Below are 23,445 nucleotides of genomic sequence, written 5' to 3'. Positions count from 1 at the left end.
GAGTGGTACAGAGGACGGTCTACACGTAGCAGTAGAGTAGAGAATGGTGGAGTGGTACAGGGGAGGGTCTACATGCAGCAGTAGAGTAGAGAATGGTGGAGTGGTACAGAGGAGGGTCTACACGTAGCAGTAGAGTAGAGAATGGTGGAGTGGTACAGGGGAGGGTCTACACGTAGCAGTCAAGCCAGGGTGAATAAATCTCATTCAGTATGAGGGAGAGAGTGGGTGATGCCAACCACCGCAGGCAGACAGGCCAGCCCCAATCTTTCAGTTTTAGGAAGAGTAGGCGATGCCAACCACCGCAGGCAGACAGGCCAGCCCCGATCGTTTAATCACATCCCAATATGTATAATTCCAGTGTATGATTCACAAATTGGTTTATATGAGTAGGGATGTTAAGCTACTGCTAAAGAAGTCTCTAGATTTTGCTCGCCTGAAGTAGAGTATATTGTGATAAATTGCAGGCCACACTACTTGCCTAGAGCGTTTTCAGCTATACTTTTCGTGGCTGTTTATTTACCACCACAGAAAGACGCTGGCACTAAGACCGCACTCAGTCAGCTGTATAAGGGAATAAGCAAACAGTAAACCACTCACCCAGAGGCGGCGCTCCTAGTGGCCGGAGACTTTAATGCAGGAAAACTTATATCAGTTCTACCAAATTTCCATCAACATGTTAAATGTGCAACCAGAAAAATTCTAGATCACCTTTACTCCACACACAGAGACGCGTACAAAGCTCTCCCTCGCCCTCCATTTGGTAAATCCGCCCACAACTCTATCCTCCTGATTCCTGCTTACAAGCAAAAACTAAAGCAGGAAGCAGCAGGGATTCGGTCAATAAAAAAGTGATCAGATGAAGCAGATGCTAAACTACCAGACTGTTTTGCTAGCACAGACTGGAATATGTTCCGGGATTCTTCCGATGACATTGAGGAATACACCACATCAGTCACTGGCTTTATCAATAAGTGCATCGAGGACGTCGTCCCAACAGTGACTGTACGTACATACCCCAACCAGAAGCCATGGATTACAGGCAACATTCGCACTGAGCTAAAGGGTAGAGCTGCCGCATTCAAGGTGCGGGACTCTAACCCGGAAGCTTACAAGGAATCCTGCTATGCCCTTAGACGAACCATCAAACAGGCAAAGCGTCAATACAGGGCTATGATTGAATCATACTACACCGGCTCCGAAGCTCGTCTTATGTGGCAGGGCTTGCAAACTATTACAGACTACAAAGGGAAGCACAGCTGAGAGCTGCCCAGTGACACAAGCCTACCAGACGAGCTAAATCACTTCTATGCTCGCGTCGATGCAAGCAACACTGAGGCATGCATGAGAGCATCAGCTGTTCCAGGCAACTGTGTGATCACGCTCTCTGTAGCCGATGTGAGTAAGACCTTTAAACAGGTCAACATACACAAGGCTGCGGGGCCAGACGGATTTCCAGGATGTGTGCTCCGGGCATGTGCGGACCAACTGGCAGGTGTCTTCACTGACATTTTCAACATGTCCCTGATTAAGTCTGTAATACCAACATGTTTCAAGCAGACCACCATAGTCCTTGTGCCCAAGAACACAAAGGCAACCTGCCTAAATGACTACAGACCCGTAGCACTCACGTCTGTAGCCATGAAGTGCTTTGAAAGGTTGGTAATGGTTCACATCAACTCCATTATCCCAGAAACCCTAGACCCACTCTAATTTGCATACCGCCCCAAACAGATCCACAGATGATGGAATCTCTATTGCACTCCACAATGCCCTTTCCCACCTGGACAAAAGGAACACTTACGTGAGAATGCTATTCATTGACTACAGCTCAGCGTTCAACACCATAGTACCCTCAAAGCTCATCACTAAGCTAAGGATCCTGGGACGAAACACCTCCCTCTGCAACTGGATCCTGGACTTCCTGACGGGCCGCCCCCAGGTTGTGAGGGTAGGTAGCAACACATCTGCCACACTGATCCTCAACACTGGAGCTCCCCAGGGGTGCATGCTCAGTCCCCTCCTGTTCACCCACGACTGCATGGCCAGGCACGACTCCAACACCATCATTAAGTTTGCAGACGACACAACAGTGGTAGGCCTGATCACCGACAACGACGACACAGCCTATAGGGAGGAAGTCAGAGACCTGGCCGGGTGATGCCAGAATAACAACCAATCCCTCAACGTAACCAAGACTAAGGAGATTATTGTGGACTATAGGAAAAGGAGGACCAAGCACGCCCCCATTCTCATCGACGAGGCTGTAGTGGAGCAGGTTGAGAGCGTCAAGTTCCTTGGTGTCCACATCACCAACAAACTAGAATGGTCCAAACACACCAAGACAGACGGGAAGAGGGCACGACAAAGCCTATTCCCCCTGAGGAAACTAAAAAGATTTGGCATGGGTCCTGAGATCCTCAAAAGGTTCTACAGCTGCAACATCGAGAGCATCACTGCCTGGTACGGCAACTGCTCGTCCTCTGACCGCAAGGCACTACAGATGGTAGTGCGTACGGCCCAGTACATCACTGGGGTTAAGCTGCCTGCCATCCAGGACCTCTATACCAGGTGGTGTTAGAAGGCCCTAAACATTGTCAAAGACCCCAGACACCCCAGTCATAGACTGTTCTCTCTACTACCGCACGGCAAGCGGTACCAGAGTGCCAAGTCTAGGTCCAAGAGGCTTTTAAACAGTTTTTACCCCCAAGCCATAAGACTGGCTACCCGGACAATTGCAAAAAATAATCAAATGGCTACCCGGACAATTGCATTGTGTGCCCCCCCAACCCCTATTTTTACGCTGCTGCTACTCTCTGTCTATCATATATGCATAGTCACTTTAACTATACATTCATGTACATACTACCTCAATTGGGCCGACCAACCAGTGCTCCCGCACATTGGCTACCCGCACTATCTGCATTGTGTCCCGCCACACACCACCCGCCAACCCCTCTTTTATGCTACTGCTACTCTCTGTTCATCATATATGCATAGTCACTTTAACCATATCTACATGTGCATACTACCTCAATCAGCCCGACTAACCGGTGTCTGTATTTAGCCTCGCTACTTTTATAGCCTCACTACTGTATATAACCTGTCTTTCTACTGTTGTTTTATTTATTTACATACCTATTGTTCACCTAATACCTTTTTTGCACTACTGGTTAGAGCCTGTAAGTAGGCATTTCACTGTAAGGTCTACTACACCTGTTGTATACGGCACACGTGACAAATAAACTTTGATTTAATTTGAAGTAAATCTAATCAGCATCACATAAGATTCAGTAGGCCCCCAGGTGTGTGAGTGAGTATTCTAGCCAGATCCCAGATCAGTTTGTGTTCTCTTGTCAACCACTTGTCTCGCCGATACACCAACAGATCTGGGATCAGGCTAGCTACAGTGTCATCCATCTGCCATGTGTGAACAATATAGACACAAGGGGTGTGTTCTATTGGAGTGAATAGAACCTTGAGCACAACAACGTGTATCTTTCCAACAAGAACTAACTAACCTGATAGTGTGGTCCCCTCCTTCAAAGGTGACACTCACATGTAGTAACTGCAGAGAGGGAGAGGGGGAAAGAGAGAGAGATAGATTAAGAGAGAAAGAAAGAAATAATGAATGAAAGAGGAGAGAAGAAAGAAAGAATGAATGAAAGAGGAGAGAAGAAAGAAAGAAATTATGAATGAAAGAAAGAGGAGAGAGAGAGAGAGAAGATAGAAAGAGGGGACAAAAAAACAGAAAAAGAGAAAAGTGTTGAGATAAATTAAAAGGTCTTTGGGACTCCGTACTTCACAGACACTAGGCTAGGTAGTAACACATGCTCAGGCTTCTGCTCTTAAGAGGATTCAAGTTCATTAATAGATAAGGACAGTGGGAGACGGAGGAGAGAGATAAAAGCATGGGATAAAGGTATGGAGTCATTCAACAGCAGGGACTCTTTTCTTTAGGCTGCTTGTTACCAGACATGGTGGCATCGCTTCAAATCATTCGAGGACAATAATAATTTGACCTAAAACATCAGTTTGAGCACAATGCATCTAAATTAAATGGACTTTTTTCCATCCTTCTCCCTGTCACCTCACACACTGTCCATGAGTCACTGTCCACACTGTATTCCACATGTCCACAGAGAGTTTATGCTAACGACGTCCAACAATCCATTTAGCAGAGAATCTGGCGAACAAGATAAGACTAGCTAGCTAACTGCGGCGATAGAGAGGGGATGAGGCCTGAGAGGATAATAGGCCCACTTTATTAACACATTTTCTCTTAACCCTTGTGTAGTCTTAACATTCTGTATACTCCCCTTGTCCTAAGGGTCAAAAATGACCCGCCTTCACTAAACCCCTAAAATAAAGAAGCGTAATTGAATTTGAAACCCCAAATCTATTTTGCATTTATAAACAACCTGGCATTCATCACAAACTTTGTGAATATCTGGGTTTTCCCTCTTCACAATGCAGAAAGACTGCATTTAATCAGTGGACACCACTCATTTTATTACAACACACCTGTCATAATTGTTTTCTTTACTAAAGTAGAGGTTTGTTATTATTTTTGCTAAAAGGTACTACATTGGTGTAAGCATCATTTTTTTTTAGCAAGAGATAGCACTTGTATAGCCTAAGAAAGTAGTAGAAAAGTGCAGAAAGTAGTTTTGAATGCCTTTTATTGAAGGGAAACAATAACATTCTTGAACGTTTTTGGCAGCATAGGGATATATTCTTATATACTGTACAATGAGGAATTCAACTACAAAATACTAGACTTTTCCCATTTTTTTTTAAACCATTGCCCCCCCCCCACCCACAAGGTGTATGAACAACAACAATAAATAAGAATAAAATAAGATAATAGATACAAAACAAAAATGTGAAGAACATAAATCAATCAACTCTAATTAGCACATGTAGGACAGTATGCAAGTGTGTGTGCATGGACTTTACAGATGTATTTCTCATATGTGCAACACATAGTATTTATTTTACAGTCCTTCTTTGGGTGCATAATTGGCATCTCCTCCTCTTGCCTGCCCCAGCTGCAGCCTCAGGTGGATCAGGACAAGATTCAGCCCCCTGAACAGCTTTCACAAGCGCTGCAGAGGCTGCTGTGCCAGGGAGGTGCTCCCTTCTTTGAATGTATGGGGTTACAAGTGCCTTTCCCGTCTCTTGTTCCGCTTATCAGGCATCCAGGTAGGGTTGATCTTGTTCCATATCACAAAGGCATTGTATGAGGACACATCAATTATGTTATGGAAGATGACCAGGGGCCAGCGGGCAGTCAATCTCCTGCAGCTGTAAGTTCCAATCACCTTGTCCAGGTTGTCCACACCTCCTTTGTTGTGGTTGTAGTCAAGGATGATGACTGGCTTCCTGTCCTCATGATCACTGATCTCAGCCGTTTTGCGCAATGTGCTCAGGAGGACCACATTCTTGTTTCTCTTTGGGAGGTAAGAAAATAGAGTGGTGGTGGGGGTGAAGGCAAACTTTGATGAGAAGGCCTCTCTCCCCCTTGTTGTGAGGAGTGTAGGGGGGAGAACTCAGGCTTGTTTTTTCTAACTGTGCCAACCATGGTGATCTTCCTCTTCAGGAGCTGCTGGCTGAGTTCAATCAGTAGCACACATAATCTCAATTTCCCATTGTGTGTGTGTGTGTTTTAGTGTTTTTTGTGGTGTGTAAATTATTTTATAACTGCCAGGTCAAAAATGACCCTAAGACAATCTTTGTACCCTGGTGGTGTAAGGCTTTCATGGAAATATGAACAAAGGCAATGTTTCACTTTTTTCATCAAATTTCAAGTTGAAAAAATATAATTTAGGGGGTTTTCTCTGCTAAACAGTGGCGGGTCATTTTTTACCCTTAAGACAACACAAGGGTTAATATCTTTCCTCTCCCTTCTTGTCTCTCCCCAGCGCTCTGTCCCCCCCCCCCCCCCTCCCTCTCTGACAGTCCAGTCGTTAGCTTCTATCGCTGACACGTCTCACCTCCAACACAGACTTCCCAGGGAGTACTAACAGAGGTCAGAGATTAGGGGTCATGGTCTCAGGCAGGCCAACCCAGACAGGGCTTATCACCGTTTCACCCCATCAATGACTGCAATCTGACCAATAACCAGCCAACAGATAGAACTTTAATGGTAGAAGGCTGATGTGGCCTCTAGAAAACTGATTCAGGGTCAGTATTGTTTTCAGGTTCAGCTTCTCTGCCCTTATAGGAAAACAGATCTTTCAAAATACAGAAATCATTCCCGTATGATGCGTTGTGCAAGATGTGGTGCAAAACACAGAATAATATCATGCAAAATGCATCACATGCAGTTGATTTCTGCATTTTGAAAGTTGTCTTGAAAACTTGATTGCTGACAAGCAAAACATTTTTTGTCCAAAACCAATGAAACAAATACCAAAAGTTAGTTTTTGGGTGAAGTTTTCCTTTAATGTTATGGTTAGTATTTGGGGAAAGTAGGCTATGCAAAACTGACTTTAGAGCAGTGTGATGCTCTCCTTTAATACTGATATGACACCCAGACAATGCACCGGGTGGAAGGAAAAGGATGGAGGACATTTAAAATAGACAATACCGTCTTCTCTTCTGTACACGTAGAGGCTGCAGAAAAGACAAATGGACTGGCCTGAAGAAGCAGTCCAAGCTTCAATGATTTCATTAAATATATAAAGCTGTATTTAAAAACACATTTATGAGAAGGCACACTATTTGATCTCACCAGCAAACATGTTTTGATTACTTCAAGCCAAGGAAAGCACATTCAACTTTGACAACCAAGTCTTCTTTTATTTTGCAAGGATAAAGCATGCTGTGTTGCTTAATTCTTCTCCTCATGGGTCCATGTGTGTGTGTGTGAGAGAGAGAGAGAGAGAGAGAGTGAGAGAGAGAGAGATATTAATTATTCTCCTCATGGGTCCATGTGTGTACGTGTGTGTGTGAGAGAGAGAGAGAGAGAGAGAGAGAGAGAGAGAGAGAGAGAGAGAGAGAGAGAGAGAGAATACACACGCCACCCTCTGTGTTAATGAGCAGCATGGCTGAGGCTGTACAGCCCTTATTGATAGGGATTAATGGGAGGTCGAGGCCCTTTATTAAATCAGACCTGAGATGAATTAGAGCTCGAAAGAGGAGATTTAGATTTATATCACAGCTCTGCCATTAGGGGACTGGAGCACAGTCACATCTGCTAAGTCACTCTCTACAGGCAAGTCACTGACGGTCCTCTTCTATTCTCTCCATTTATCTCAAACTCTCTCCTTCTCTCCACCTGGATTTACCGTTCTCTGTGACAGGGTCTATTCCCTCCTCATCACAGAGGTGTAAAATAGTTTCTGTGAGGTTCAGAGAGAGATTCATAAAGATTTGTTTCCAGAACCTGTTGTTGTGACACCAATAGAGTGGCATTGGTAGCATGATCCAAGGAGAGGAGGATGAGTGAAAGGAGAGACAGAGGGATGAAGAGAGCCGGAATGACATGGGGACAGAAATATGATCAACAAAACTCATACGCACGCACACACGACAACACACACACACGACAACACGCACACACGACAACACGCACACACGACAACACGCACACACGACAACACGCACACACGACAACACGCACACACGACAACACGCACACACGACAACACACACACACGACAACACAGACACACGACAACACACACACACGACAACACACACACACGACAACACACACATGACAACACACACACACGACAAAACAGACACACGACAACACACACACACGACAACACACACACACGACAACACACACACACGACAACACACACACACAACAACACACACACGACAACACACACACGACAACACACACACACAACAACACACACACACGACAACACACACACACAACAACATACACACACGACAACACACACACACGACAACACACACACACGACAACACATATTCACATGATGTTCTCCTCAGGAATCTAATTTCAGATGTAAATCATTAGAGCACAGGGGTCTGACATTGGAATGATTCCTCTGTGTCTAAATCCACCATTAAAACCACATTCCCCCTGCCAACACTGTGCAACACAAAGACAGACCCCCAGAAACAAGATTAGGAACCAACGAGTTCTCAGACGCCCATGATCCTCTCTGCTCCCTCAAAACCTCCAGTGAGATGCATTTGTGATCGAGCTGAGGAAGGGACTGTTTCCAGGGCAACCAGCCTTGCCAGTACACTCGGTCAGTTGTCCTGGGCAGGGATGAGTTTTCCAAAACCTTAATTACCACTTAGATAATCTGAAGTCCATTGGTAGGCAATGGATGAACAACAGGTTTGGGCTGTTAGATGTGTTACATGTTTGTTATCTTTCAATTGTCCCTGATGGGCGTAACAACTGCTACGCATCTTGTGGTTGGAAAGAACCTAGCAGTCTGAGGCCCTCAGCTCCCCAGTGGTTTACACTCAGTGAGATAGAATTTGTGACAGACAGTTGTTATCTAGTAGGCAGAGAGAGTGACTGACAGCTACAGTGTTTATCACTGAACCCTCCTCTCTCTCTCTCTCTATTTATTTATTTTATTTTACCTTTATTTAACTGGGCAAGTCAGTTAAGAACAAAATTCTTATTTTCAATGACGGCCTAGGAACAGTGTGTTAACTACCTTGTTCAGGGACAGAACGACAGATAACACTGTCCTATAGTCAGAATACAACAATGACTTATAACACTGTCCTATAGTCAGAATACAACAATGACTTATAACACTGTCCTATAGTCAGAATACAACAATGACTTATAACACTGTCCTATAGTCAGATTACAACAATGACTTATAACGCTGTCCTACTGTCAGAATACAACACTGTCCTACTGTCAGAATACAACACTGTCCTATAGTCAGAATACAACAATGACTTATAACACTGTCCTATAGTCAGAACACAACAATGACTTATAACGCTGTTCTATAGTCAGAATACAACACTGTCCTACTGTCAGAATACAACACTGTCCTACTGTCAGAATACAACACTGTCCTACTGTCAGAATACAACACTGTCCTATAGTCAGAATACAACAATGACTTATAACACTGTCCTATAGTCAGAATACAACACTGTCCTATGATCAGAATACAACAATGACTTATAACACTGTCCTATAGTCAGAATACAACAATGACTTATAACACTGTCCTATAGTCAGAATACAACAATGACTTATAACACTGTCCTATAGTCAGAATACAACAATGACTTATAACACTGTCCTATAGTCAGAATACAACAATGACTTATAACACTGTCCTATAGTCAGAACACAACAATGACTTATAACACTGTTCTATAGTCAGAATACAACAATGACTTATAACACTGTCCTATAGTCAGAATACAACAATGACTTATAACACTGTCCTAGAGTCAGAATACAACAATGACTTATAACACTGTCCTATAGTCAGAATACAACAATGACTTATAACACTGTCCTAGAGTCAGAATACAACAATGACTTATAACACTGTCCTATAGTCAGAATACAACAATGACTTATAACACTGTCCTAGAGTCAGAATACAACAATGACTTATAACACTGTCCTATAGTCAGAATACAACAATGACTTATAACACTGTCCTAGAGTCAGAATACAACAATGACTTATAACACTGTCCTATAGTCAGAATACAACAATGACTTATAACACTGTCCTATAGTCAGAATACAACAATGACTTATAACACTGTCCTATAGTCAGAATACAACAATGACTTATAACACTGTCCTATAGTCAGAACACAACAATGACTTATAACACTGTCCTACTGTCAGAATACAACACTGTCCTACTGTCAGAATACAACAATGACTTATAACACTGTCCTATAGTCAGAATACAACAATGACTTATAACACTGTCCTATAGTCAGAATACAACAATGACTTATAACACTGTCCTATAGTCAGAATACAACAATGACTTATAACACTGTCCTATAGTCAGAATACAACAATGAATTATAACACTGTTCTATAGTCAGAATACAACAATGACTTATAACACTGTCCTATAGTCAGAATACAACAATGACTTATAACACTGTCCTATAGTCAGAATACAACAATGACGGACAGAGAGACCGCAAGACAGAGAGCAAAGGAATTTATTGTCATTCCTACCGCAGAGTAGACATATTGCTATTGCTACCACAGAGTAGACATATTGTCATTCCTACCACAGAGTAGACATATTGTCATTCCTACCACAGAGTAGACATATTGCTATTCCTACCACAGAGTAGACATATTGTCATTCCTACCACAGAGTAGACATATTGTCATTCCTATCACAGAGTAGACATATTGTCATTCCTACCACAGAGTAGACATATTGCTATTCCTACCACAGAGTAGACATATTGCTGTTCCTACCACAGAGTAGACATATTGCTATTTCTGCCACAGAGTAGACATATTGTCATTCCTACCACAGAGTAGACATATTGCTATTCCTACCACAGAGTAGACATATTACCATTCCTACCACAGAGTAGACATATTACCATTCCTACCACAGAGTAGACATATTGCAATTTTTTCACAGAGTAGACATATTGCCATTCCTACCACAGAGTAGACATATTGTCATTCCTGTGGCGTAGCAGCAGCATCCATACAGGATAGGGTCATCTGTCTCCATTTCCTCTTCCTGTCTCTCTGTCTCCAACGCCAGCTCAGCTCTAATCAATTTAATTAGTCAACCACCACAAAATAACTCCCTGTCTACCCCCTTCCCCTGAGGTAGTTAAGGGTATAGAGGGAAGGGGTAGAGAGGGGTATAGAGGGAAGGGATATGAAGGGGTATAGAAGGAAGGGGTAGAGAGGGGTATAGAGGGAAGGGGTATGAAGGGGTAAAGAGGGAAGGGGTATGAAGGGGTATAGAGGGAGGGGGTATAGATGGAAGGGGTATGAAGGGGTAGAGAGGGAAGGGGTATAGAGGGAAGGGGTATAGATGGAAGGGGTATGAAGGGGTAGAGAGGGAAGGGGTAGAGAGGGGTATAGAGGGAAGGGGTAGAGAGGGGTATAGATGGAAGGGGTATGAAGGGGTAGAGAGGGGTATAGATGGAAGGGGTATGAGGGGGTAGAGAGGGTTAAAGTGTTGCCCAGCATGAAAAGACAAGAGGTCTATGAATTCTGTACATCTCTTCCACAATCCTCTCTGTCTGACAAAAGGCACCCTAATTAAAACAGCAGAATCTCTGCTTCAGGACTTCTTAGTTTAATGACAGGACAGCTTTGGAGTGGGCTGGTTACTAATTAAACACAAGCAATCAAGTAGCATCTTAGCGGTGGAAAAGGTAGCACCTTAGTGGTGGAAGTGGGGAGTGTGTCTGTGTGTGTACGCATGCTACAGTATGTCTATATCTCTAAAATATGTCTAGCCTCTGTCAAATCTAGAAAATAACCCAACGAGGTCACCCTACTGTCTGTTCAGAGATGGGGAAATACAAATGCCACATTCTGCATTCACACGCACCCTCCTCTCTTTCTCCTTCCGTCTCATGTACTTAGAAGAGGAGAACAGCTTCATCTGCAACCCTGGCCAGTGTCCTCCCTGCCTCCCCCCCAGGATCAGACCTGAATGGTTGTTCAGCTCAGCTGTAGAACTGCTGTAAGTCTGGTGTGTGTAGTGAAGAGAATGTGAAGCGTTGTTTTAACTGGTCCCCCAGGCAGGACCCAATATGGCCATTAAACATGAAAGTTACTCAGCAGGCTAAACAGACAGCTAATTAGAGGAGTGTCCCCCAGGGGCCCCAGGCCTTATATGTTTACTGGGAGAAGAGAGAAAGAAGAGCTCCCCAAGGCGAGGTTTATAGTAGCTTACCTTCAAGAGCTATGTCTCATACCTCTTTCTTTAATGGCAGCACTCACTTTCTCTCACTGTGAGCATCTTTCTTTAATGGCAGCACTCACTTTCTCTCGCTGTGAGCATCTTTCTTTAATGGCAGCACTCACTTTCTCTCACTGTGAGCATCTTTCTTTAATGGCAGCACTCACTTTCTCTCGCTGTGAGCATCTTTCTTTAATGGCAGCACTCACTTTCTCTCGTTGTGAGCATCTTTTTTTAATGGCAGAACTCACTTTCTCGCATTGTGAGCATCTTTCTTTAATGGCAGCACTCACTGTCTCTCGTTATGAGCCTCCTTTAATGGCAGCACTCACTTTCTCTCGCTGTGAGCATCTTTCTTAAATGGCAGCACTCACTGTCTCTTGCTGTGAGCATCTTTCTTTAATGGCAGCACTCCCTGTCTCTCGCTGTGAGCATCTTTCTTTAATGGAAGCACTCACGGTCTCTCGCTGTGAGCATCTTTCTTTAATGGCAGCACTCACTTTCTCTCGCTGTGAGCATCTTTCTTTAATGGCAGCACTCACTTTCTCTCACTGTGAGCATCTTTCTTTAATGGCAGCACTCACTTTCTCTCACTGTGAGCATCTTTCTTTAATGGCAGCACTCACTGTCTCTCGCTGTGAGCATCTTTCTTTAATGGCAGCACTCACTTTCTTTCGCTGTGAGCATCTTTCTTTAATGGCAGCACTCACTTTCTCTCACTGTGAGCATCTTTCTTTAATGGCAGCACTCACTTTCTCTCGCTGTGAGCCTCCTTTAATGGCAGCACTCACTTTCTCTCACTGTGAGCATCTTTCTTTAATGGCAGCTCTCACTTTCTCTCACTGTGAGCATCTTTCTTTAATGGCAGCACTCACTTTCTCTCACTGTGAGCATCTTTCTCAAATTGTTTCTCGATCTACCTCTTCTTCTTTTCAATTAACACACTGGTCTGCCCTCCCTCCCTCCCTCCCTCCCTCCCTCCCTCCCTCCCTCCCTCCCTCCCTCAGACCTCCCTCCCTCCCTCAGATCTGTTCATCTCTCGCTGTGAGCATCTTTCTTTAATGGCAGCACTCACTTTCTCTCACTGTGAGCATCTTTCTCAAATTGTTTCTCGATCTACCTCTCCTTCTTTTCAATTACCACACTGGTCTGCCTTTCCTCAATCTCGTTGTCCCTCCCTCCCTCCCTCCTCAGATCTGTTCATCAGGGGAGTATGATTGCTTATTGTATGCTAATCTGGCCATTTAATATGAGTGGGATAAATGGTAATTTGATGATTTAGTAAACCAATGAGAATTCCCCAACGGCTGGGGACGACGACTCCACTGTTATGATCTGGATGTGGATGTCTGGATATCTGTGGGAGTGTGTCTGTGTGATCTGGATGTGGATATCTGTGGGAGTGTGTCTGTGTGATCTGGATGTGGATATCTGTGGGAGTGTGTCTGTGTGATCTGGATGTGGATATCTGTGGGAGTGTGTCTGTGTGATCTGGATGTGGATATCTGTGGGAGTGTGTCTGTGTGATCTGGATGTGGATATATGTGGGAGTGTGTCTGTGTGATCTGGATGTGGATATCTGTGGGAGTGTGTCTGTGTGATCTGGATGTGGATGTCTGGATATATGTGGGAGTGTGTCTGTGTGATCTGGATGTGGATATCTGTGGGAGTGTGTCTGTGTGATCTGGATGTGGATGTCTGGATATCTGTGGGAGTGTGTCTGTGTGATCTGGATGTGGATGTCTGGACATCTGTGGGAGTGTGTCTGTGTGATCTGATTGAGGAGGGGAGAGGAAACAGGAGAAGAAAAGGGAAGAGAAGGAGAAGGGAAAGAGATGCCAGAGAGGACATGAGAACGGGGAAACTTCTAACAAACCAGATACTGCTGCTTCCCAATCCCACTCTTCCCATCTCTAATCCCACGGTAACCTAACTGGAACATCCTCGCTCGATCCTTTCTAGATTCCCACAATCCTGATAAATCCACAGCTGAACTTGATCAGAACTTTAAAAGCATATTAAACGTCTTGTGTCTGGGTGGAAATGCTCTCACCGGAGACTCATTGTGCCCAGGGGTTTATGGGTGAGCATTGGGATCTATCTGCTAGTTCAAAGATTTTCAACATCCACACATATTGTTGACTAGATGAAGCACTGTAACAGATTGCTAACGTGACTGAATAGACTGTGAACACGGGCCTCTTCCGTGCCACACGACTGTGTTAACCCGCTCAGCGAGAGACATTAGCTATGTGGGAGCTAACGCAAGTCTTCAGGTCTCAGGCAAGATTACTTATCTAATAAGCATTGTTCACCAACCACCTCCGTTACACTAATGCCAAATTAGCCATCCACATTTTCACTATGGCTTATACCCTCGCTCTCTTTTCTCTCCGAAAGGGTCCTAAATTCAGGGTCCCACCTTAAAGGAAACAAGACTTAAAGAAGCCTTTATGAAACCTTTATCAGGGCTATATAAATAGAAGCTACAGGTTGTCAACTCCCTCTCTCTTGTTCTCTCTTAGTGAAGCACACTTGGGTTCATTCATCTCCATTTTCCTTTACAGCAGCATTCTATCCTGTTGCTCCTCTTTGAACTCAAGCCTCCTCGTTCATTTTTGAAAGACAAGCATCAAGCAATGTGGGGCATGAATTAAAACACCTACACAAGTCAATATTTTATCCTGTTCTGTTCTGATGCCCCCCCCCCCCTGGATTTAAAAGCAGTGGATTGGTGACATAGTTGTGGGGTAGAGGGAAGTTTTCACCATTTCCTACACCAGTCCATTACTTTTAAATCCCGGAGGGGGTGTGAACAGAGATGTCAACTAGCCGTGTACATGACTGAGCATCTACAGACACCAGATTCCCACTATATGAGTACAGCTTGGGGGTTGGACTCGGTACAGGCATGGATAAAATAATATTATTATTGCAGTTCCAAACACTTCAGTCTCTTTCTCTCTCTGTGTGTTTGTGAAGGTTGCCATCCATCAGAGGGTCTGTCTGCCAGGGTCTAGTCCAGTTGTCTGCAGTAGCAGCAGAGTAATGGTTGCTGTGTTAAGATTGGCTGTCCCTACTCCCTGCAGCACATATGGGTGAGTGTCAGGCTCCATGAGAGATAATGCACACACACACACACACACACACACACACACACACAAAGACACACACACACACACACACACACACTTCCGTTTGATCCCTCCAGAAGGACACCAATAAAAACAGACAGGGACAAAAAAATAAAAGCACTCAAATGTCTGGATAAAGATTTTCACTTTTGTTTATTATCTCCTTCACTTGCTTTGGCAGTGTTAACATGTGTTTCCCATGCCAATAAAGCCTTTGAATTGAATTGAAATACAAATAGAGGGAGGATGACTGGGTGGGTTGAAATCACCGTGTGCGGAGAGCATTGTAATTTGCATGGTGCCTAATCTCCAAGGCTCTGCCATGCAAATGAGCTGGTAAGCAGAGAAGAGAGAGATGGGCAGGAGGGAAGAGATAGAGATGGAGAGAGGAAGTAAAGAAGAGTGGGATGGGCAGGAGGGAAGAGATAGAGATGGAGAGAGGAAGTAAAGAAGATAGGGAGAGGGGGAGAAAGGGAGACAGAGAGAGAAAAGGGGGGTAGAGGGAGAAGTGGAGACTTGGGGAATGGATGGCTGTCAGAGGAGGATGTATTCGTGGACAACCAGGTGGCACAGATCCAGTAAATCACTTAACACCACCAGACACTTCCAATCCAAGTTACAGAGCCCCGACTGAGAGCTCTACCAGTCTACCAATCAAGAACCTCACAGTTACAGACACACACAGAGAGCTCAGCCTGTCTGATGGGGAGTTGGAATACAAACTGTTTCAGGGACACATAAGGCTGTGTTTTACAGGCAGCCCAAGTCTGATCTTTTTTTAACGAAGTCTGATCTTTTGACAAATCAGATCAGCTTTTTTTGCTTTGACAATAATTGGGCAAAATATCATAATTGTGCTGCCTGTGTAAAGTAGAGTATATGACCCTGATATCATCCTTTACCCTACTTTCTTGGATTACTTCAACCTTCCACCCACACACTGTGGAAATAGCTCTTTCTGACCCGAGAGAATGAGGGTTTTCCACATGCCCACACAGATCAGGCGTTCACCAAAAGCTCTAGAGAGCGCTCTCTATTGTTGAGATTGAGAACATTGACAATTGAAATCCAATACAGCTTCAAAGCTTTCTAGGAATCAGGAAACATACTGCTCCTGAGAAATATTCAATATGTATCATATATGTTGTGCAGCTCCTTTATACAGTTGAAGTCAGAAGTTTACATACACCTTAGCCAAATACATTTAACTCAGTTTTTCACAATTCCTGACAATTAATCCAGGTAAAAATTCCCTCTGTCTTAGGTCAGTTAGGATCACCACTTTATTTTAAGAATGTGAAATGTCAGAATATTAGCAGAGAGAATTATTTATTTCAGCTTTTATTTCTTTCATCACATTCCCAGTGGGTCAGAAGTTTACATACACTCAATTAATATTTGGTAGCATTGCCTTCAAATTGTTTAACTTAGGTCAAACGTTGCAAACCGTAGTCTGGCTTTTTATATGGCGGTTTTGGAGCAGTGGCTTCTTCCTTGCTGTACAAGATGATGCTTGTACAGATGAACGTGGTACCTTCAGGTGTTTGGAAATTGCTCCCATGGAAGAACCAGACTTGTGGAGGTATTGGCTGATTTCTTTTGATTTTCCCATGATGTCAAGCAAAGTGGCACTGAGTTTGAAGGTAGGCCTTGAAATACATCCACAGGTACACCTCCAATTGACTCAAATGATGTCAATTAGCCTATAAGAAGCTTCTAAAGCATTTTCTGGAATTTTCCAAGCTGTTTAAAGGCACAGTCAATTTAGTGTATGTACACTTCTGACTCACTGGAATTGTGATACAGTGAATTATAAATGAAATAATCTGTCTGTAAACAATTTTTGGAAAAATGACTTGTGTCATGCACGAAGTAGATGTCCTAACCGACTTGCCAAAACTATTTGTGGAGTGGTTGAAAAACGAGTTATAATGATTCCAACCTAACTGTATGTTAACTTCCGACTTCAACTGTATATCAGGAGACTAGTGGGTTAACTTCTTTGGGGTACCCCCCCTTCTTCTCAATTTCCACCTAAAGACATACCCTAATCTAACTGCCTGTGGATCAGGCCCAGAGGCAAGGATATGCATATTTTTGGAATCATTTGAAAGTAAACACTCTGAATGTTGTGGAAATGTGAATTGAATGTAGGATAATATAACACAAAAGATCTGGTAGAAGAAAATACAAGGAAATAAAATTTATGTTTTTTTATTGTTGCTGCATCATCTTTCAAATGACCAAGAACAGCCAAACATACAGATAGGATGCTGGGGATGATTTGAATGAAGAACATAAGATGGAAACAATAGCTGAGCAAAGTTTTAGACAGATAACTTCAAAAATGAGCGAGCTACATGACATTGAGCATGAAGTCACTCAGGTGTCCCACACAAATGTAACCACATGTACCCAAGTGGCCGAATTGGTTCAGTGATACATTTTGAAGGAAATAACTATATGCAAAATACATAAATGCTATTCTAACACCACCCCCCCCCCCCAAAAAAAAAAAAAAATATATACATTTTTTTTTCTTAAAAAAAAACAAAAAAACAAGGGTAACTATTTACTCGGTCTTGCTTTCTCTATCAATTTCCTCTATAATGTGGGTTAAATCTGTATACCTAGACTTTGTTTTAGCTTTTCCTGATTTATTCGCCATAATTTAAATATATAAACTTGCTGAAAATGCTATTGACCATGTACTGCTATGGGTAACACTTGTGGCTCCGTCAAGTAGGATTTGCAATGGCGAATGAACCTCTTTTACGCCAGAGTTTACGACAAAGGCTGGTCTTCAAACGTATAACCATTACATATTGCCATTTACCTCAGCTCATTGGCTATCTTCCAAGCTAGATTTCAAGATGATCAGTGGTCATTGGGCCAAAATACAGTCAATCAACGATAGACCGATCCTACCATTGGTGCACAATGAGGTCATTGATTGGAAAAGAACCATCACGTATGGTTGTGTTAGTAACAACCAGAGGATTGCAATGAAACCAACCATGACTGGATAAACGTTTGTTTAGTGTGTGTAATTACCATGAACGCTTCGTCCAAAGTTGAATGAGACAGAAATCACGACGCAAGCGGTTTACAAATGTTTCGTGTTAGGCTATAAAAATTGATTTTATCAAACAAAATGAACATTCACTGTGTAGTTAGGACACTTGGCATTGCCACCAGAAGAAGATCTTCAAAGGTAAGCAATTTAAAAAAAAATGTTTTTCTGACTTTCGTGATGCTAATGCTTGGTTGGAAAATGCTAGTAATACTTGTGTGTGTGTGGGGAGCTGTCCTCAGAAAATCACATGGTTTGCTTTCGCAGTAAAGCCTTTTTGAAATCTGACTTCGGCTGGATTAATAAGATGTTAATCTTTTAAATGATGGAAGATACATGTATTTACAATAATTTTTACTATAACAAATGGTGTATTTAGAATGTTAGCGCTCTGCAGTTTCACCGGATGTTGGCCTGGTGGGAAACATTTACAACACCTTCTCTTTCCATGACATAGACTGAACTGGTGAAAGCTCTGATCACTTGTTGATGTCAATTGTTAAATCAACTTCAATCAGTGTAGATGATGTTCCTACCTGGACAAAAGGAACACCTTTGTGAGAATGCTGTTCATTGGCTACAGCTCAGCGTTCAACACCATAGTGCCCACAAAGCTCAACACTAAGCTAAGGACCCTAGGCCTAAACACCTCCCTCTGCAACTGGATCCTGGACTTCCTGACAGGCCGCCCCCAGAGGGTAAGGGTAGGCAACAACACATCTGCCACCCCTCAGGGGGGCGTGCTTCGTCCCCTCCTGTACTCCCTGTTTACCCATTACTGCGTGGCAAAACACGACTCAAACACCATCATTAGGTTTGCTGTCGACACAATAGTGGTAGGTCTGATCACCAACAGCGATGAGACAGCCTACAGGGAGGAGGTCAAAAACCTGGTAGTGTGGTGCCAGGACAACAACCTCTCCCTTAATGTGAGCAAGACAAAGGAGCTGATTGTGGACTACAGTAAAAGGCAGGCCGAACAGGCCCCCATTAACATCGACGTGGCTGTAGTGAAGCGGGTCGAGAGTTTCAAGTTCCTTGGTGTCCACATCACCAAATAACTGTCATGGTCCAAACACACCTATTCCCCTCAGGAGAGTGAAAAGATTTGGCATGCTCCTCAGATCCTCAAAAAGTTCTACAGCTGCACCATCCTGACCTGTTGCATCACCGCCTGGTATGGCAACTGCTCGGCATTTGACTGTAAGGCGCTACAAAGGGTAGTGCGTACGGCCCAGTACATCACTGGGGCCAAGCTTCCTGCCATCCAGGACCTCTATACTAGGCGTGTCAGAGGATGGCCCCAAAAATTGTCAAAGAGTCCAGTCACCCAAGTCATAGACTGTTCTCTCTGCTTCCCCAAGTCATACTGTTCTCTCTGCTTCCCCAAGTCATACTGTTCTCTCTGCTTCCCCAAGTCATACTGTTCTCTCTGCTTCCCCAAGTCATACTGTTCTCTCTGCTTCCCCAAGTCATAGACTGTTCTCTCTGCTTCCCCACGTCATGCTGTTCTCTCTGCTTCCCCAAGTCATACTGTTCTCTCTGCTTCCCCAAGTCATACTGTTCTCTCTGCTTCCCCAAGTCATACTGTTCTCTCTGCTTCCCCAAGTCATACTGTTCTCTCTGCTTCCCCAAGTCATAGACTGTTCTCTCTGCTTCCCCACGTCATGCTGTTCTCTCTGCTTCCCCAAGTCATACTGTTCTCTCTGCTTCCCCAAGTCATACTGTTCTCTCTGCTTCCCCAAGTCATACTGTTCTCTCTGCTTCCCCAAGTCATACTGTTCTCTCTGCTTCCCCAAGTCATGCTGTTCTCTCTGCTTCCCCAAGTCATGCTGTTCTCTCTGCTTCCCCAAGTCATGCTGTTCTCTCTGCTTCCCCAAGTCAGACTGTTCTCTCTGCTTCCCCAAGTCATACTGTTCTCTCTGCTTCCCCAAGTCATACTGTTCTCTCTGCTTCCCCAAGTCATACTGTTCTCTCTGCTTCCCCAATTCATACTGTTCTCTCTGCTTCCCCAAGTCATAGACTGTTCTCTCTGCTTCCCCAAGTCATACTGTTCTCTCTGCTTCCCCAAGTCATACTGTTCTCTCTTCTTCCCCAAGTCATAGACTGTTCTCTCTGCTTCCCCAATTCATACTGTTCTCTCTGCTTCCCCAAGTCATACTGTTCTCTCTGCTTCCCCAAGTCATACTGTTCTCTCTGCTTCCCCAAGTCATACTGTTCTCTCTGCTTCCCCAATTCATACTGTTCTCTCTGCTTCCCCAAGTCATACTGTTATCTCTGCTTCCCCAATTCATACTGTTCTCTCTGCTTCCCCAATTCATACTGTTCTCTCTGCTTCCCCAAGTCATACTGTTCTCTCTGCTTCCCCAATTCATACTGTTCTCTCTGCTTCCCCAAGTCATACTGTTCTCTCTGCTTCCCCAATTCATACTGTTTTCTCTGCTTCCCCAATTCATACTGTTCTCTCTGCTTCCCCAATTCATACTGTTCTCTGTGCTTCCCCAAGTCATAGATTGTTCTCTCTGCTTCCCCAAGTCATAGACTGTTCTCTCTGCTACTGCACGTTACCGGAGCGCCAAGTCTAGAACCAAAAGGATCCTTAACAGGTGAATGGGCAAGACAAAATATTTAAGTGCCTTTGAAAGGGGTATGGTAATAGACACACCGGGTTGAGTGTGGGTTTCCTGTGTGTATCAAGAATGGTCAACCACCCAAAGGACATCCAGCCAACTTCACACAACTGAGTCAACATGGGCCAGCATCCCTGTGGAATGCTTTCGACACCTTGCAGAGTCCATGCTCTGACGAATTGAGGCTGTTCTGAGGGCAAAGGGAGAGGGGGTTCTTAACGTTTGTTATTCTCAGTGTATATCATATAGTAAATTATGTATCGCTCCTTATGTATCAGGAGACTAGTGGGTTAACTATAAAGGTCAAATCAATCCTGGAAGGTTTCCTAGACAGACTCAGGACCAACACCAACACAAACACACAGCAGGGGAAACTAGAAAAGAAAGACAATTAAACTTGTAGGGGAGAGTAAACAGAGGACAGAAATAGAGGCACAAACATACAGTAATGGAACTCAGAGAGCAGCATTTACCAAGGGACATTGCTCTCCTATTCTCCTTTAATAAACAGCAAGTCTCTGCAGGCTACAGCGGGGCTGCCTTTCTAGTTTAATATCAGGGAGCTAAAGCTGCTTGACAGATCCCAGGAGAGGAGGGAGGGAGGTAGGGAGAGAGAGGAGGAAAGAGAGAGGGACAGAGGGGGGGTGAGAGGGAGGGGGGAGATTCAGAGAGAGAGAGAAAGAGAATGTCAGACACAGAGAGAAAGAGATGGAGAGAGTCACAGGAGATTGAAAGAAGAGAGCGCAACAGAGCGACCCATCAGAAAATTCAGTTACAGATTCATTTAAAGTCCCAGTAAAAAAGTCTTAATCTTCTGAACATTCAGATATCATTAAGGCCTAGAGGGGGGCAGCAGAGTTCAGTGCTGTCCCCAATCAATACTTGTATTATCGGAATAATTTAATATAGTGGGGTTCCATATCACACCATTTATTACAATAATATAGAATGCCATTCCTGACCGTCTCTTTTCATTAGGAGAGGATGCACATGGATGTACCCTAGAAATACACTGTAATAACTGAAAATACACTGTAATAACTGAAAATACACCGGAATAACTGAAAATACACTGTAATAACTGAAAATACACTGTAATAACTGAAAATACACCGGAATAACTGAAAATACACTGTAATAACTGAAAATACACCGGAATAACTGAAAATACACGTCATGAAATCCCACATACTATTTCATTAGGTGGTAGGTCTTTGATTATTGCTCAATAGCTTACCTTTGTGTTCAAGGTGGTCTCTCTGACCTCAGTGGCTTTGTAGACCCCTGATGGCAGTTCCATAGCCTGCAGATCAGACAGGAGGAGAACTGAAGCAATCAACCAGTTGGTTCCAGAATAACACATTCATAGCATCTCCGAAGGGACATATCTGTGACTATTTAAAAAAATATATTTTGATTGAAAAATTCCTGTTTTGATAAAATGTTTTCATTGAAGATTAATACTACTTCCTTGATTAATTTTCAAATGATCCACAATTCAAACTCAAACAAACAGACAAGTAAATTAAGTGTATGCAACAAAACACTCACAACCCCTGCTGACTTACTGTAGGCTACAGCACTGTCTCTTTGGCGTAATTGTACTAAAAAGCATTTAAATGTCAATGAAAAATGTTCTGATTGATTCACCCCCAACATCTGCCTGGATACCATATCTCCATGGAGACCATTAGGACACCTTTCCAGCCTGTTTGTCCAATGAGTTTGTTTTCCTGTTTATGCCTGAATGACAGAGGCTATACATGTACTATTACCAGAGTGCTAGAAGAAATGGTGCAACACTACAGTACATAGAACTAAAGGGTTGGATGCAAAGCACCATTATTTCACCAGTGTAGCCGACACAATGTGTCAGTGGATCAGAAGCATGTTCACTGCTGATGAGGTAAGAATCACAGTGGAGAAATAACGCCTCGGGAACAAAGATTGTAAATGGCAGGGAAAGGATGATGGTGTGAGAATGGTGTGTGTGTATGTGGTGGGAATGTGAGCAGGTAAGCATGTGTGTGTGTGTCAGTGGAGGCTCCTCAGAAGAGGAAGGGGAGGACCATCCTACTCAGTGAATACAAATAAAATGAAAAAAATGTACATAAAAAAAAAACATTTTTAGATAGACCTATACAAAATACACATCACCAAATACTTGATTAAAACACACTGTTTTACAATGGTCTACAGTAGCTTCAACAGAACGCTCTAGGGTAGCACTATGGTGTAGCCGGAGGACAGCTAGTTTCCGTCCTCCTCGTGCTCCTCACCTCCTTCCATTAACCTACAAGGTGATTATGACAACTTCCAGAGGACGTCTTCCAACCAATCAAAGCTTTTGCGGTATGAACTTACACGTTGTCCATCCAATCAAAGGATCAGAGAATTAACCTAGTACTACACACATGTGATTTAGAAAGTGGTTCAGACTCATAGACATCACCCCCCATCCCTCTTTCTCCTCTCTTTGGCCCCCCGACCCCTCCCAAACATATTTTCAATCATCTGAAAGTCACGCTTGAGTAGCACACAGCCAGATGACTGCTTTCAAATAAAACCAGACCTGATTGAGTACATCAAGCCATCTTTAAAATCCTTCTCAATCTGACTGGTGGCCACTGCAGGTTATGAGAAGAGGGTTCAGGAGTGTGTGTTTGTGTGTGTGGTGAGGGTGTGCAGAAATATGACTGTCCCTCGTTGCAA

Source organism: Oncorhynchus clarkii, chromosome 12 (genome assembly GCF_045791955.1).
Source record: "Oncorhynchus clarkii lewisi isolate Uvic-CL-2024 chromosome 12, UVic_Ocla_1.0, whole genome shotgun sequence".
NCBI lineage: Eukaryota > Metazoa > Chordata > Actinopteri > Salmoniformes > Salmonidae > Oncorhynchus > Oncorhynchus clarkii.
The sequence above is the reverse complement of the archived record's forward strand: the minus strand, read 5'-3'. Positions refer to the sequence as shown.